Genomic DNA, 16,000 nt, shown 5'->3' on the forward strand with positions numbered 1-16,000 from the left:
CATCGCTTCTCGGCCTCTTGGCTCCGATCAAGTGTGGGTGTTCTTATCACAGCACTGGTCGGAGCTTGGCTGAGATCAAGGCGTTCCCTTAGAATCTAGGTTAAGGATTCAGGAAAATGAAAATGGAAAAGAAAATGGATTAGAAATGGTCACTGGAGTTTTGGAATGGACTGGGTTATGGCTATGGAAATGGAAATGGTTTTGGATGCACAGTTTTTGGAATGGACTGGGATAAGATTTTGATTATGGATATGGATATGGTTGTGAAGAAACGGATTTGAATTAGGAAAGGACTGGATGAAGATTTTGGATTTTGGATACAGTGATTTGCATAGATGGTTTGAAAGGGACAGGATGAAGATATGGATTTGGATCATGGAAGGGAGTGGACAAAGAAATGGATTTGGATACAGAATGGACAGGAAGAAGATTTGGATTTTGGAAGGATCTGGAAGTAGATTCGGAATAGAAATGGAATGGATTGGAAGAAGACATTAATGGATTGGACTGGGTTATGGGTTTTGGATGAAGATTTTGCAGGAATGGATTTGAACGGTTTGGACTTTTGAATGGACTGGGTTATGAGAACAGGTTTTTTTGTGGAAAGGTTTTGTGTGTTGGTTTTTGTGTATTTTTTGTGATGTTTAAGTGAAGATGTTATTTTGTGATTTGTTATTTGTGCAAGGGCCATATAAATCGCTATAAAAAAAAAAAAAAAAAAAAAAAAAAATCTGTTCTTATCAGTTTAATATCTGATACGTCCCCTATCAGGGGACCATATATTAAATTGATTTTTGGAATCTGGAGATGGAACAGGGGCTTGCTCCGTCCACTCCACGCATCGGCCCGGTATTGCAGTGCCTCCGGGAACGGTGCACACCTTTCTCTAACGTTGGTCAAAGTCAGATCTGGATCTCCTCCTGTGGGCGCTTTGTCTACCCCTGCTGGAGGGGAGGTGCCGGTGTTGATGCAAGTTTTCCCGCCGTTTTACTTGTTGTTGTTGTTGTTGTTGTTGTTTTTTCTCCTTTCGTTGTTTTCTCCTTTCTTTCTTTGATTCTCACGGGGTGATGATGTAGACAGCAGCAGTCTGTTTCCTGGGAGCATGCAGCTAACCAGACAAGTGTGGTGGAACACGTCCCTGTGCCCAGGTCCTCAGCCTGCCAGCCAGCCAGCCAGCCTGCCAGCCTGCCAGCCTGCCAGCGAGGCACAGTTTGGTAGTTACCCAAGTCACCTTGCACAGCATAGCAGCGTGGCCAGACTATTTGTAAGGCGCAGTCCGCCAGTTTATGTTTCGTTTTGCTTTTGGTGTTGTGTGTTTTTGTGCTTTGTTTTGTTTCCTCCTGCTTAAATTGCACGTTTCCTCTCTGGAGGCTGCAGCCAGTTCTTTTGGAGCCTGCATGTGCTTGGAATTCTGCACCCACCTTTGAATCCCCCTGTGCCGACCGGGCCGGGGGGCCCCGGGCAAGGGCCAAGTCGCCATCGCTTCTCGGCCTCTTGGCTCCGATCATGTGTGTGTGTAGAGTCACAGCACTGGTCGGAGTTTGGCTGAGATCAAGGCGTTCCCTCAGGATCAAGGTTATGGATTCAAGAAAATTGATATAGGATATGGAAATGGATTGAAAATGGTTTTTGGAGTTTTTTTTTTGAATGGACTGGGTAATGATTTTGGAAATGGAAATGGTTTTGATGCACAGTTTTGGAAAGGACAGGGATATGGTTGTGAAGATACAGGCTTGATTTATGGAAAGGACTGGATGAAGATTTTGGATTTTGGATACAGAAATTTGCATAAATGGTTTTGAAAGGGACAGGATGAAGATATGGATTTGGATCACGGAAGGGACTGGATAAAGAAATGGATTTGGATCACGGAAGGGACTGGACGAAGATTTGGATTTGGACTTTGAATGTAATGGATGAAAATATGGTTTAGAACAAGATTGGAAGAAGACTTTAATGGATTGGACTGAGTGATGAGATTTGGATGAAGATTGTGTAGGAATGGATTTGAACGGTTTGGACTTCGGAATGGACTGGGTTATGAGAACAGGTTTTTTTGTGTAAGGTTTTATGGGTTGGTTTTTGTGAATTTTGTGTGATGTGTTATTTAGTGGTTTGTTATGACTTCGATAATGTGACTGTTTTGTTCTGTATTGTATTTAGTGGTTTGATTATGTATGAGTATGTTTTTCTTTGTTTAATGAAAATAAATAAAAACTTTAAAAACAAAAAAAAAAAAAATCTGTTCTTATCAGTTTAATATCTGATACGTCCCCTATCAGGGGACCATATATTAAATTGATTTTTGGAATCTGGAGATGGAACAGGGGCTTGCTCCGTCCACTCCACGCATCGGCCCGGTATTGCAGTGCCTCCGGGAACGGTGCACACCTTTCTCTAACGTTGGTCAAAGTCAGATCTGGATCTCCTCCTGTGGGCGCTTTGTCTACCCCTGCTGGAGGGGAGGTGCCGGTGTTGATGCAAGTTTTCCCGCCGTTTTACTTGTTGTTGTTGTTGTTGTTGTTGTTCTTTTCTCCTTTCGTTGTTTTCTCCTTTCTTTCTTTGATTCTCACGGGGTGATGATGTAGACAGCAGCAGTCTGTTTCCTGGGAGCATGCAGCTAACCAGACAAGTGTGGTGGAACACGTCCCTGTGCCCAGGTCCTCAGCCTGCCAGCCAGCCTGCCAGCCTGCCAGCGAGGCACAGTTTGGTAGTTACCCAAGTCACCTTGCACAGCATAGCAGCGTGGCCAGACTATTTGTAAGGCGCAGTCCGCCAGTTTATGTTTCGTTTTGCTTTTGGTGTTGTGTGTTTTTGTGCTTTGTTTTGTTTCCTCCTGCTTAAATTGCACGTTTCCCCTCTGGAGGCTGCAGCCAGTTCTTTTGGAGCCTGCATGTGCTTGGAATTCTGCACCCACCTTTGAATCCCCCTGTGCCGACAGGGCCGGGGGGCCCCGGGCAAGGGCCAAGTCGCCATCGCTTCTCGGCCTCTTGGCTCAGATCCAGTGTGTGGCTTGACCGCAGCTCGATTTGTGAAGTGATCGGTAAGGTATCGGTTTCGGTAAGGTAAGGTAAACGGGAGCAACGTTGGTTGCTGGTATCTGAAGTCTGGTAGGAGAGGAGCAGGGCAGGCGGCAGTCCAGGAGCCAGGTTGTGGAGCAGGTAAGGGGGACCCTTTTGAGGGCACCTTATCTGCTGTTTATTCTCTTATTGCCAGATACTTTGCTTTATTTTGGCTTGGCCAAATCTAAAAATTTAATTCTGTTTGTGTGTAAGGTTGTTTGTATAGTTAAGATGGCGTCCCCGAGGTTTGCGGCACGTCGCTTTAACTGTATTAGAATTTCTTTGAAGGATGAGGAGAGAGGAGAGGGGAAGGAAGTAGGATTAGATAGGCTTGAGTTTTCAAGATCGGTGCTGCAAAAGAAATTGGGATTTAAACCAGAGCAGCTGAACTGTATTATCACTGTGGGGAATGGGAGCACTTGGGATGTCAGTTTTAGGGATGTGTCTGACCTACAGAAATGTCACCTTTTGTTTACGGTAGGGAAAGATGATCAACAGTTGAGAAAGTTCCAAGTAACAACCTTGACTGATGTTGCTAGAAGGGTGGTGATTGTGAGGATGGGGTCGGAGACTGTGCAGGGAGAGGATGTGTGTATGTGGTTGAGGAAGTATTGTTTGGTGCATGGGGGTGCAGAGAAAGTGAGGGATAGTGATGGGGTATGGAATGGTGCTTGGAGGGTGCGTGTAAGTCTGTGGCCAGATCCCAATGGGTATGAGGGGTATAGGGCCATCCCCTCTGAAATAGTGCTGGGGATGGATAGGGGTTATGTGCACTATTTTAGGCAACCCAAATTGTGTCGGAAGTGTGGGGTAATGGGTCACTTGGCGGCGGGGTGCACAAAAATTATATGTTATGTGTGTAAAGGTGAGGGGCATGTGGCGAGTGAGTGTCAGGAGAAAAGGAAGTGCAGTTTATGTGATAGTAGTGAACATCTTTTTATGCACTGTCCAGCCTCTTTTGCTAACAAAGCAAAGAGGGATGAGGAGAGGGAGAGGGAGAAGAGGGAGAGGGAGAGGGAACAGAGGGAGGAGGAGGAGGAGAGGGATAGGGGAGGGAAGGAGAAAGAAAGGAAGGGGGGTAAGGAGGGGAGGGAGGATAGGGGACAGCAGGAAGGGAGGGGAAAGAGGAAGGAGAGCATGGAGGGGGGAGGGACGGGAGGTGAGCGCCTGGGGGAAGGGGAGAGTGAGAGTGGAGAGGATGAGGGGGAAGGGCAGGCACCTGGGGTGGGAGAGCAGAGAGGGAGTGAGGGGGAGGAGGAGATGGATCAGGAGGAAGGACAGAAGGAGGGAATTTCTTTGGCAGCAGATCTGCAGGTCAAGGAGTCAGAAGAGGATAGTGAGGGTGTTGGAGAGGGGTCAAATAAGAGTGAGGGAGAGGTAGACTCCTCAGGTATTCAGGACGGGAGCCCCATCCCGTGTGGCCAGGCACATCAGAAGAGATACATGGTGGGTAATATAGACAGTGGAGCAGAGGGGGAGTCTAGTGAAGAGGGGATAGAGGTGGAGGAGGAGGAGGAAGAGGTGGGAGGGACTCTAGATGAAGAACAAATGGAGCAGGAGAGAGCTTCATGGAAAAGGAAATTGGAGAAAAGGGAAGAGGTGAGGTGTGGTATGAAAGTTGGTAAAAGGGGGAAAAAGGAAAGAAAGGAGGACAGTAAGCAAGCTAGGCAGGAGACTCCGGTTTCTCCTAGCTCTGACTCCTCTGTGTTGAGTGATAGGTCTTATGGTGGGAGGGGTGTGGACCCTGGGGACACCTCCTTTTTGGATGATGAAAACGTGCGGCAGTTCTCCGATAGCACGGGGATAGGGCCGAGTAAAATGTTATGAGCAAGTTTTCTCACCTTTTGTTGTTCTACATGGCGCTGACAATAGCAACAGTCAATGTGAGGAGTGTAAAGGGTAGTGTGAGATGTAGAACAGTGTTGGATTCCTTGTGTGCTGTGAAGGCGGATGTCCTCTTCTTGCAGGAGTGCGGCATCCCGTTTAAGGAGTGTTACAGTGATCTGGAGAGTCTGTGGAAGTGTGGTGCGTCTGTGTGGTCCGGGACGAATGTGTGTAAGAATGCGGGTGTGGCTGTGTTATTTAAAGGTAAAAACATTGAAATAAAAAGCAAGACGGTGGTGGAGGGTGGGAGAGCTGTGGTTGTGGATGTGGAATGGATGGGGAAGGAGGTGAGACTCATTAATGTCTATGCCTCGCCAGAAAAGAATGAGAGAGCTGAGATGTTTGAGAGGATGAGAGGTTACGTGATAACATCTAAGACGGTAGTGTGGGGAGGTGACTTTAATTGTATGCTGAGTGGGAGTGATAGGAAGGGGGAGGGTATCAAAAAGCTGGACAAAACATCCAAGATTCTGGGGGGTATTATAGGTGATGCCCGTTTGGTCGATGGGTTCAGGAGGGTGAACCCGGGTGTGCCGGGCTACACATGGTTCGATGCAGCAGGGGCTAGGGCTTCGAGAATTGATTTTATTCTGGCCTCGAGGGAGGTGGAGTGGGTGCTGTGTGAGTGTGTGCCTGTGTTTTATTCTGACCATGTGTTGTTGCGTGCTGAACTCAAGCTGGAGGGGGTGTGTGAGAAAGGGAAAGGGGTGTGGAAGTTGAATGTGAGTGTGTTGAAAGATAAAGAAATAAGGAATGAGTTTGAAGAGCGATACAGGGAGTGGCAGTCTTTGAAAGTGATGTTTGATTCGATTGGTGAGTGGTGGGAGTGTGTGAAAACAAAAATCAAAGGATTCTTTATAGGGGTGGGAGTAAGGAGAGCAAGAAGGGGGAGGAGGAGGGCATATGGACTGCAAAGGAAATTTGAGAGGCTGTTTGAGTTGGCAGGGATGGGATGGGATGTGACAAGTGAGATTGGTGCAGTTAAAAGTGAACTGAAAGATCTGTATGAAAGCAAAATGAAAAGGATGATCGTTGAGAGCAAGGTGCGGCACATGGAGGAGAATGAGAAGTGTTCGCGATACTTTTTTAAGAAAGTGATGGATGGGTGTAAGTTGATGAGTGGTTTGAGGGATGAGAGTGGGATTGTAAGGAAGGAAACAGATGGCATGCTTGAGGTGGCTGAAAGGTTTTATAGTAACCTGTATGAAAGGAAAGTGATAGACGAGAGTATGGTATGTGAGATGTTGGATGGGTTGGATGTGGGTGTGGATGAGGGAGAATCACTGGAGGGTGAGATCTCCCTGCAGGAGGCTGCTGCTGCCATGGGGTCCTTCAAAGATGGGAAGACTCCTGGCGGGGACGGTCTCCCGAGAGAGTTTTACATGGCGTTTTGGGGGGTGATTGGGCCTGACATTGTGGATGTTTTTAATGAAATTGTTGTTAAAGGGGCGATGCCCTTGTCTTTCAGGCAGGGGATCATCACCCTGGTTTTTAAGAAAAATATGAAAGAGGATTTGAAGAACTGGAGACCCTTGACCCTCTTGAATGTCGACTACAAGTGTTTTGCAAAAATTTTAACTCTAAGAATGAGGTCTGTAATTGCTGATGTGATTCATCCAGACCAGACCTGTGGCGTTCCAGGGCGGAAGATCACGGACAGCCTTATCCTACTGAGAGATTCGGTCCTTTTTGCACAGGACCGTAAGGTGCCGGTATGTCTTTTGAATTTGGATCTGGAAAAGGCATATGACAGGGTCTCTCATGAGTTTATGCTCAGAGTTTTGAAGAAAATGGGGTTCTCTGGAAAAACTGTTAAGTGGGTAAGTCTTCTCTATAGTGATATAGGAAGTAGGGTTAGTATTAATGGGAAGCTATCTGGTCAAATTGATATTAAGTGTGGAGTAAGACAGGGCTGTCCGCTGTCCCCCCTGCTTTTTATTTGCTGTATAGAACCTTTGGCTCAGGCCCTTCGCAAGGATAAGATGATCAGGGGGCTGACTATCCCTGGGGGTGGAGGAGCTGAGGCAAAGTGTTTGTTGTACATGGATGACGTGAATGTGTTGTGCGTGGATGAGTATGCAATCAAGAGATCCTTGGTTCAGTGTGAACGCTTTTGTGTGGCCTCGGGGTCTAAATTGAACCGTGGGAAGTCGGAGTGTATGTGTTTTGGAGAGTGGAAGTGTGTGCCTGAGATTGGGTTATGTGTGAGAACGGATTTTATCAAAGTTTTAGGTGTGAAAATTGATGCCACAGGATCTGGTCTCAGCAATTGGGTCGACGTCGCGAAGAGGGTCGGACAGAAGCTGGGTCTCTGGGGGCTGAGGTCCTTGTCGCTGGAGGGGAAGGTGCTGGTGGTGAAGGCTGTGATCCTTCCTCTGCTGCTGTATGTGGGGGTGGTGTTTCCGCCCACAAGGTCTGTGATTGTCTGCCTGAAGAGGAAGGTTTTTACGTTTTTTTGGGGGTCCAAGTGGGAGCGCCTGAAGAGGGAGGTAGTGTGCAGGGGAGCAGAGAAGGGTGGGAAAGGGCTCCCCGATTTAGAACTGTTTTTATTTACGCACAGTTTTTGCAGGCACCTGGAAATGGTTTTGAGTAACAGGTGTAAAGGGGCACTGTTTGTTCGGTTTTTTCTGGGGCCTTACTTAAGATTTTTAGGAATTTTAAAGATTCCGTTGAGTGTGCCCACTGCTTTCCAGATGCCTTTTACCTATACTGCTCTTAAAACCTTTGTAAAGAAGAGACAGTTGGAGAGTATGGAGAAGGATACCCTTTTAAACCCCAAAAAATGTTTTGCTCTTGTGCAGGAGAGAGAGGATATGTGCCCTGTGAGGGGATTCCTAGGAGAACCCAGTGTGGCGTGGAGGAATGTTGCCCATCCTGCCCTGATGAACCGACACAAAGATCTGGCCTGGCAGGTAGTCCACGAGATCTTGCCAGTGAGAGCAGTTATGTTTGCTCGAGGCATGGGGAAGTCCCCTAGATGCCCTGTTCAGGGCTGTGGGGCAGAAGAGACGGCACGTCATCTGCTGTGGGAGTGCGAGGCTGCCAGACGGCTGTGGAAGAAGGCGACCCCCCTGTTGGCTGTGTTATCGGAGAAGACCGCCGTGAAAGAGCAGCTGGTTCGGTATGGGCCAAAGAAAAATGAGAAAGGATCATGGCAGCTCTGGTGTGCAGTGAACTGTTTTAAAGAGGCTCTTTTCAGAGCCAGGAACCTGCTCATTTTTTCAAAAGAGTTGGGCTGCCATGAGACATACGAAATAGGCCTAAGTGCTGTCAAGGACTATGTGTCCAGGGATGCTAACAGGAGGGGTCGTGAAGAAGCAGAGGAGGTCTGGCAGCTGAAGAGATGGCCGGGTGGTGCTGGTGCCAGGGCCAGGTCGGAGTGGTTGGGCTCATCTGGGCAGGGTCAGGATGTTGTTTAAGGGCATGCTCTCTTGTGCACAAATAAAGGGGTTGATTTTAAAGTGTCTGTATTGTTATAATGTGTTTGAGAATCTGTGTGTAATATGTTTGTGTCATTGGTGATTGTATTTTGTGTATTTATTGTATATGGATTGTAGTGATTGTTAAAATGTATATGATTATTGGGAATGATTGCTGTATTTGATTTATATACAATAAAAAAAAAAAAAAAAAAAAAAAAAAAAAAATCTGTTCTTATCAGTTTAATATCTGATACGTCCCCTATCAGGGGACCATATATTAAATTGATTTTTGGAATCTGGAGATGGAACAGGGGCTTGCTCCGTCCACTCCACGCATCGGCCCGGTATTGCAGTGCCTCCGGGAACGGTGCACACCTTTCTCTAACGTTGGTCAAAGTCAGATCTGGATCTCCTCCTGTGGGCGCTTTGTCTACCCCTGCTGGAGGGGAGGTGCCGGTGTTGATGCAAGTTTTCCCGCCGTTTTACTTGTTGTTGTTGTTGTTCTTTTCTCCTTTCGTTGTTTTCTCCTTTCTTTCTTTGATTCTCACGGGGTGATGATGTAGACAGCAGCAGTCTGTTTCCTGGGAGCATGCAGCTAACCAGACAAGTGTGGTGGAACACGTCCCTGTGCCCAGGTCCTCAGCCTGCCAGCCAGCCTGCCAGCCTGCCAGCCTGCCAGCGAGGCACAGTTTGGTAGTTACCCAAGTCACCTTGCACAGCATAGCAGCGTGGCCAGACTATTTGTAAGGCGCAGTCCGCCAGTTTATGTTTCGTTTTGCTTTTGGTGTTGTGTGTTTTTGTGCTTTGTTTTGTTTCCTCCTGCTTAAATTGCACGTTTCCCCTCTGGAGGCTGCAGCCAGTTCTTTTGGAGCCTGCATGTGCTTGGAATTCTGCACCCACCTTTGAATCCCCCTGTGCCGACCGGGCCGGGGGGCCCCGGGCAAGGGCCAAGTCGCCATCGCTTCTCGGCCTCTTGGCTAAGATCTACAACAAGTGGCTTGACCGCAGTTCTAGATTGTTGAGAGTTCCGAGCTAGGGAGAGGAGAGACAACATGGCTGGAGTGAAGAATACTGCAAGATTTGATTGGCGTGGAAAGGAAGATGAAGGAATGCCAGAAAGAGAAGAATTCATACGCACCATCATTATGGATTTTTTGAGGACCAATTTGGAGGAGATTCTGGGTATTCAGAGGAACGGGAGAGAAGAATTCTTTGATGTCACTATGGTGAGTGAAATGAGTTTTAAATCTCTTTTGCAAGCCTGTAAAGAAAAAGAAAATGTGGAACCTTTGAAGCATTTTAAGGTTCAGTCCAGGGAAAGGAAAAACTTTAGAGTCCTAACAATTAACTTGTTCGACATGAATGTGTCTGATGAAAGTGTTACTTGGTTTCTGAGGAGATATATGGATGTTCTTTCTGGGCCAAGATATAGGAGAGATGGTTTGGGTGTGTGGAATGGGCAGAGGCAATATAGTGTGCTCCTTAGGGAAGACCCGAATGGATATCAAGGGTTTTTGCATCCCCCTGCAAAGTGTAGAGTGGGCGGGGTTAATGGATACATCCTGTATTCAGGTCAACCTCCGTTCTGTAGAAAATGCCAAAAGTATGGGCACAGTGATCAAAACTGTGAAGAGCTGAGATGCTTTAATTGTGGAGAGAAAGGGCATTTTTCATATGACTGTAAAAATTCAAAAAAATGTCATAATTGTGGAGATGCAAGCCATGTTAAGAGGGACTGTAGAGGAAGATCATATGCAGGGGCTGTGGTAGGCCTGTGTCCAATTGAGGATGTCATAAAGGATATGGAGAGTACAAACGGGAAACAACGAGAGGAGGGGCCGGCAGCCTCCTTAACCGATAGTGAGGTTGTGGCTGCAGCGGAGGAGCTGGCAGGTGTAGATGTTGAAATGGAGGTCACAGCAACTGCAAGAGCTGAGGTAGAGGAAACATCTACCATAAACAAAGGGGAAAATCAGGTTTTAACTGAAAACTTACCTGACAACTTACCTGGGGATGCGGCTGGGTCTCCTGGTGCATCCTGGGGGGATGAGCTGCCGTCTCAGGCCGGGGAGGGTATTGCAGTTGAAGGAAGTCAGCTTCTGGGCCAGTCTGTCCCTATGGAAGAAGGAAACTGGAGTGTTGCAAAGAGAGCAACAGGCAAAAGAAAGTGTAAGGAGCTATCAGAAGGTGAAAGTAAAATTTTTCTGGTGGACACTGCAAATTCTTATGGAGCACTTGAAGAAGAAGAGGTTTCTAGTGTTGAGCCTTCAGAAGCAGGAAGCTCTCCCTTGATACCTGAGTTGACACCATCAGAGGAGGACGATGACAGTGGCAGTAATAGCAGTGTGGCTTCACAGCCTATCCAGTGTGGCCAGGGGGTGGCAGTGTCAGATGCGGATTCACAGAATTCAGTGGATTTTTTGGAGCAGGATGACATAGCTAAAGTTGTCGTAGTTATGGGGATGGCAGAGACACATTAATTCTTCTCGATGGATGTCAAGCTAGTAACTTTAAATGTAAGGGGCTTAAGGGATAGGGAGAAAAGAGCTGCAGTGTTTTTGTCTCTGGCATCATTGCCCTTTGACATTTGTTTTTTGCAAGAGTGTCACCTTCGGGATGAGATGGACTGTAAAAAGTTCTCAAAGGACTGGACTGGGGGGGTTTCATTTTGGAGTGTGGGTAATGTACACGCTGATGGATTGGGGGTATTGGTGAAGGGTAGCGAAATTATGATTGAAGATGTGTTAACAGTGGTACCAGGGAGATTAATGGTAGCAGACGGTATGATGGGGGGGCAGAAATATAGGTTTATTAATATCTATGCACCATGCAATCCTACCAAAAGGTTACAGTTTTTCAAGGATTTTGTGTTTTTGTTAGATACTAACAAAAAGGTTATATTGGGAGGTGATTTTAATACTTCAATAGATAGTATAGGAGGGGGAGCTGAGTTGGATTTTACAGGGAAATATCTGTTAAAAGAAACTCAAAATTATAAATTAAAGGATGCATACAGAGGGTTGTATAAAGATGGAATGGGGTACACATGGAGGAACACTAGGGGGCATCAAAGTAGGCTAGATTATTTTTTTGTTTCACAGGGAATTCAGGTTAAAGAGTGTAAGATATTACCATGTTGGGGGTCTGATCATGATATGATAGTGATGTCAATGGAGGGGGGGGGAGTGAATATTGGGAAGGGGTTTTGGAAATTTAATATTAGTTTATTACAGGATGAGATATTTGTGAATAAGGTGAGAGAATTCTACAAATTATGGCAAGAATTTAAGGGGGGGTTTAGCAGTATTTTAGTATGGTGGGAGAGGCTGAAAGTTAATTTAGCACAATTCTGCAGACGGTACTCCAGAGAGAAAAGAGAGAAGGAGAGAAGAGCGGTGAGGAGGGTAAATGGGAGGTTACAAAGGTTAATAGGTGAAAGGAATAGGGGGTTACAGGTGGAGGAAGAAATTATAGAGGCAAAGAAGGAAATCAGGGAGTTTTATGTGAGGAGAGTCAAAGAATTTGCCTTCTTAGCTAAAGAAGAAGAGAGAGAGAAAGATGAGAAAATAACCAAATATTTTTTTCAGACAATCAAACAAAAACAGCGAAGAGAATGGGTGGAGGGTGTTGTTACTGGTGAAGGGAAGGTAGTGAGTAGGAAGGAGGAAGTTTTTGATTATGTGTGCTCTTTTTACAAGGAGATGTTTGCTGAAAGAGCTGTGGATGAGGAGAAGGGTGAGCTGCTGTTAAGCAGATTAGGGAGGAGGTTGAGTGAGGAGGATAAGTTTGAATTGGAGGGGGAAATTACAGTGGAAGAAGTAGAGAGAGCCTTATTCTCTATGAAGGGGAATAAGACCCCTGGGGGGGATGGGCTTCCAAAAGAATTTTTTGTTTCAATGTGGGATTTAGTTAAAAAGGATTTGGTGGAGGTCTATAAGGACATTTTTAAGAGGAAAGAGCTCAGTGAGTCAATGAAGTCGGGGATTATTCATTTAATATATAAAAAGGGGGATAAGAGAGACATCAGAAACTGGAGACCAATAACATTATTGTGTGTGGACTACAAAATTTTAAGTAAGGTATTAGTTAATAGATTAAAGGGAGTGATGGGAGTGGTGGTGAGTGAGGACCAAACTTGTGGGGTGCAGGGTAGGACGGGGTCTTATAATTTATCCTTAATAAGAGATTTGATTAGTTGGGCAGAAGATAGGGATTTGGCATTGGGGATTTTAAGTTTAGATCAAGAAAAAGCCTTTGATCGTGTGAATCATAATTTTTTGTTTAAAGTATTAAAGAAAATGAATTTTGGGGATAATTTTTTGGCCTGGGTGAAGGTCTTGTACAATAATGTGTTTAGTAAGTTGAAAATTAATGGAACTCTGGGTGCCTTAGTGGAGCAGAAAGGAAGAGTTAGGCAAGGGTGTCCTCTTTCTCCCTTGTTATATGTTTTATTCATTGAACCTTTGGCAGAGATGTTAAGGCAGGAGAAGGGGATTGAGGGGGTGCATATCCCTGGGGGGAGTGGAGAGAGGGCAAAAGTGGCTCAGTACGCAGACGACACCACTGTTTTTTTCACCACAGATCGAGGATTGGACAAAATAGTAAAGGTGTTGGGGTTATATTGTGAAGCGACAGGGTCTGCAATTAATGTCGGGAAATCAGCAATAATGTACTGTGGTGGTTGGAGGAACAGGAAAGACGTAAGGCACGGTTTTTCTATTTGCAATGATGGGCTAAAAATTCTGGGAGTCAAATTTTATAACAGCAATTCAGCTGGAAAGAATTGGGAGGAAAAAATTGAAAGGGTGAAGAAAAAATTAGATTTATGGAGAACTAGAAGGCTTAGTATTACGGGTAAGGGGTTAGTTATTAAGGCTGATGTTTTATCAGGTCTGATTTACTTAGCCTTAATCTTTCCTGTTCCAACTAAGTATAAATTGATATTAACCAGGTTAGTGTTTTCTTTTATTTGGGGAGGTAGGTATGAACCAGTTAAAAGGGAACAAATGTATTTGGAGATTGAAGAGGGGGGGAGGGGTATAGTGTTTATTCCTTTGAAATTGGAGATTTTGTTTGTATGTTTTGTAGTTAAAATGCTAAAGGAAAAAGTACGCCATAAGGCATATTATTTTATGAAACTGTGGGGGGCTTTTTTAGTTAAAGGTTTAGTGTCATGGGATAATGCAGGACCAAAGGCTGAGCAGTTACCATGGCATTATGAAAAGATGTCATTATTTTTAAGAGCACACCCAGAGGTGCTCAAAGATGATTTGGTAGAGGAGTATAAGAAAATGTATAAAGTTTTAAAAGGGAAAATACTATTATCAGGGGTGGTGAAGGGGGGTGGTAGGAAAATTAATTGGGGAACAATACAACTAAAAAGTCAGCCTAATGAAATAAAAGATTTGAATTGGTTGGCGGCCTTAGATAGGTTACCTGTAAGGGAGAGACTACATCGAGAAGGTCAGATTCTCAACGGCAGGTGTCCAAGGGGGTGTACGCAGGAGGAGACAGTGTGGCATGCCTTTTGGGGTTGTCATGTGGTTAATGGCTTCTGGGGAGAAATAAAAAAGTTATTAAGGTTAGTTAAAGAAAATCTTGAGTTAAATCCTGAGTTTATATTATGGGGGGAAGGGTTGGAAGGGATGGGGAGGGAAGTAGGGAGGGTAATTTGGAGTGTTATTAGTATTGGTAAAGAAAGTGTGTGGAGGGATAGAAATGAGCAGTGTAAAAAAAAGAAACCAGGGAAGTCGGTGGCACAGTTGGTTTGGGAAGTGAAATCACGGGTGAGGGTAGAATGTAAGTTGGAAAACAGGAAGATGGGGGAGGAGGCATTTAATCAAGGTTGGGAGAGGTTGGAAAGGGGAATCTGTGTAAATAAAGTAATGTGAATAATTGGGAAAACTGCGATGAAGATACGGTCTTAATTTCTGGGAAAAGTGAGACTAATTTCTGAGCAAAAAAAAAAAAAAAAACAAAAGAAATAAAAATCTGTTCTTATCAGTTTAATATCTGATACGTCCCCTATCAGGGGACCATATATTAAATTGATTTTTGGAATCTGGAGATGGAACAGGGGCTTGCTCCGTCCACTCCACGCATCGGCCCGGTATTGCAGTGCCTCCGGGAACGGTGCACACCTTTCTCTAACGTTGGTCAAAGTCAGATCTGGATCTCCTCCTGTGGGCGCTTTGTCTACCCCTGCTGGAGGGGAGGTGCCGGTGTTGATGCAAGTTTTCCCGCCGTTTTACTTGTTGTTGTTGTTGTTGTTGTTGTTGTTCTTTTCTCCTTTCGTTGTTTTCTCCTTTCTTTCTTTGATTCTCACGGGGTGATGATGTAGACAGCAGCAGTCTGTTTCCTGGGAGCATGCAGCTAACCAGACAAGTGTGGTGGAACACGTCCCTGTGCCCAGGTCCTCAGCCTGCCAGCCAGCCTGCCAGCCTGCCAGCCTGCCAGCGAGGCACAGTTTGGTAGTTACCCAAGTCACCTTGCACAGCATAGCAGCGTGGCCAGACTATTTGTAAGGCGCAGTCCGCCAGTTTATGTTTCGTTTTGCTTTTGGTGTTGTGTGTTTTTGTGCTTTGTTTTGTTTCCTCCTGCTTAAATTGCACGTTTCCCCTCTGGAGGCTGCAGCCAGTTCTTTTGGAGCCTGCATGTGCTTGGAATTCTGCACCCACCTTTGAATCCCCCTGTGCCGACCGGGCCGGGGGGCCCCGGGCAAGGGCCAAGTCGCCATCGCTTCTCGGCCTCTTGGCTCAGAGCAAGTGTGTGGCATGACCGCAGTTTGCTCTATCTGAGAGAAAAAGAAGGTGATACGAAGATGGCGTCTAAATCTTCATTCAAGTCAGCACCCGGGGCTGGACTACGGAATACCGTCCGTTTCAGATGGAAAGAGGAGAACAAGGAGGATTTCCTGGATCGAGATCAGTTCGTGGAGAAGGTTTTGCTGGGACAACTGCGCTTTGTACCTGCTCAGATCTACTGCCTACAGGTGAATAACAGCCAAAGATTTGTGGACTTAACTTTTGAAACTGGTGTTATTTACGATACCTTTCTAAAGAGTTTTGAAGAGAAAGCAACAGAAAAGCCTTTGTCTTTTTATAGCATGGAGCCACTTTGGCACAAAGACCACAGGGTAATAACAGTCCACATGTTTAACCCATATATCAGTGACTTTGATATTGAACTGTTCTTGTCTCGGTACTGCAAAACTGTTTCCGGGGGATTACCAGTCAGAGACAAGCATGGCATATGGACAGGCAAAAGACAGTTCCGGGTAACTCTAAAGCCTGATAAGAGCAGCTCTGATGGGTTTAAGCACCCGCCGGCCAATTTTACAATCGGGCCAAACAGGGGCTACCTGTTTTACAGTGGACAGCCCCAGTACTGCAGGAAATGTGGTATTTTTGGGCACCTGGCTGCCACTTGCAAGAACATGGTCTGTCGCAACTGTCAAGGCACAGATCATGAGACCAAGGACTGTGACAAAATTAAAAAATGCAGCATCTGTAACTCCGAGGAGCACCTGTTCAAACAGTGCCCAAAGAGGAATGCAACATATGCAGATGCAGTCCGAAGAGAGGAGCCGGTGGAAGAAGAATCAGCAGATACGGGGGAGACTGTCCCAGAAAC

General features: G+C 45.8%; 2 non-coding genes and 2 pseudogenes across 2 annotated transcripts; all 4 read left to right on the forward strand.

Annotated features, from left to right (window-relative positions):
• Positions 1 to 695: 695 nt before the first annotated feature.
• LOC121309228 lies at positions 696 to 883 on the forward strand. Its single transcript, XR_005948617.1, has one exon. It is a non-coding gene; the product is annotated as a U2 spliceosomal RNA (small nuclear RNA).
• Positions 884 to 2,213: 1,330 nt separating this feature from the next.
• On the forward strand, positions 2,214 to 2,394 carry LOC121309227 (annotated as a pseudogene).
• Positions 2,395 to 8,536: 6,142 nt separating this feature from the next.
• On the forward strand, positions 8,537 to 8,746 carry LOC121309230 (annotated as a pseudogene).
• A 5,567-nt stretch (positions 8,747 to 14,313) lies between these two features.
• On the forward strand, positions 14,314 to 14,511 carry LOC121309229. Its single transcript, XR_005948618.1, has one exon. It is a non-coding gene; the product is annotated as a U2 spliceosomal RNA (small nuclear RNA).
• Positions 14,512 to 16,000: the final 1,489 nt, after the last annotated feature.

The sequence above is a fragment of the Polyodon spathula genome, unplaced genomic scaffold, assembly GCF_017654505.1.
Source record: "Polyodon spathula isolate WHYD16114869_AA unplaced genomic scaffold, ASM1765450v1 scaffolds_1047, whole genome shotgun sequence".
In the NCBI taxonomy this organism is placed as follows: Eukaryota; Metazoa; Chordata; class Actinopteri; order Acipenseriformes; family Polyodontidae; genus Polyodon; species Polyodon spathula.